This window comes from Canis lupus, chromosome 12, assembly GCF_048164855.1.
Source record: "Canis lupus baileyi chromosome 12, mCanLup2.hap1, whole genome shotgun sequence".
Classification (NCBI taxonomy): Eukaryota; Metazoa; Chordata; class Mammalia; order Carnivora; family Canidae; genus Canis; species Canis lupus.
In genome coordinates, this window is record NC_132849.1 from 16,607,307 (window position 1) to 16,608,745 (window position 1,439).

General features: G+C 37.1%; 1 non-coding gene across 1 annotated transcript; it reads right to left on the reverse strand.

Annotated features, from left to right (window-relative positions):
- Positions 1-713: 713 nt before the first annotated feature.
- On the reverse strand, positions 714-906 carry LOC140602032 (U2 spliceosomal RNA). Its single transcript, XR_012005083.1, has one exon. It is a non-coding gene; the product is annotated as a U2 spliceosomal RNA (small nuclear RNA).
- Between the last annotated feature and the right edge of the window lie 533 nt (positions 907-1,439).

The window sequence follows — 1,439 nt, forward strand, 5'->3', positions numbered from 1 at the left end:
TAAAAAAAAATTTTTTTTTAAATTTATTCATGAGACACAGAGGGAGAGGCAGAGACATAAGCAGAGGGAGAAGCAGGCTCCCTGTGGGGAGCCTGTTGTAGGACTCGATCCCAGGACCCCAAGATCACAACCTGAGCCAAAGTTAGATGCTCAACCACTGAGCCACCCAGGTGCCCCTGATTTTTGAAATTTAAATGATAAAGGATTTTCTTTGTATTTGTTCTACTCACTTGGGTATTGCTGAACTTCTTAGGTCAATAAGCTGATACTTTGAATAATATTTAGAAATAATTTTGGTCCCATGTTTTTTTAAAGAACATTCTTTCTGCTCAATTCTCTCTCTTGTCTCTTTCTGGGACTCCAGCCTATTGTGTTACACTTCTACTATTTCACAAATCATTAAGGTTATTTTCATTTCTTTCAGTTTTTTGTGATTCAATTTGGATAATTGAATAGAATATTTATCTCCTGAAACTTCCTATCCTTTCATCCATTGTATCCATCCAGAGATGCTTTAACATATTTATCATAGTTATTTAAAAATCTTGCCTGCTAATTACAATATATGGATTGCTACTGTTTCTACTGACTATTTTCTCTTGATTTTGGGTTATAATTTCCTACTTCTTCACGAGTCTAATAATCTTTTTATTGTACATTCAGTATTGTGGATATTACATTGTGGAAACTCTGGTTTAGTTATCTTACTCCAAAGAGGGTTGATCCACTAAATTGCTAGTGGATCACTTTGTTTCTGTGGCGGCTTCATTCAGGCTCTGCTATAGCAGGACTATTTTTCTCTTAATCTTAGGATTTAGCTCTTAGTCTTGAATAGAGGATGTAGCAATACTAAGGTGATGAGAACAGATACTACACTTGATCTTAGCCAAAAGGCTGAGAAGTGATAGTTCTTAGTCTTGGGATAAAATTCTTACTACTAAGATATGGCCCTTTTGGGGTTTCACTGGAAAACTAGGGTTCTCTAAACTGGTGGTATTAAACTTCAGACTCTGTCTCCTCAGTATCAGACAGCTATTGAAATCTCTCCAAGGACCTTTAGGTTGTTGCTTTATGCTGGATTTCTTGGATTCTTTCCCTGAACATGTCCAGTTCAGAGTTATCCAAGGATTTGAAGAGAATTTTTACACAGATTTTGTGATTCCTCCTCTGTGACTCCCTCCTTTCCAAGATTTCCCTACTTAAATGTCCAGCTGCTTTGGTAGCCCTAAACTCTGATCTCTGACTTTGCTAAGTAGGACAGATGCTTCCTGCTTGAGCTCTATTTCCATTCACCACACCATACCATCCTTAAGGAAAAGATTGGGTAAATACAGATCTAATCTTGTGTGTCTTCCTTCTTTTAAAGGTCAAATCCCCTACAGTTTCCGCCTGTCCAAACTGCTCTCCAGTGCCTTCAAAGAATTTCTTTTAAAAAATAT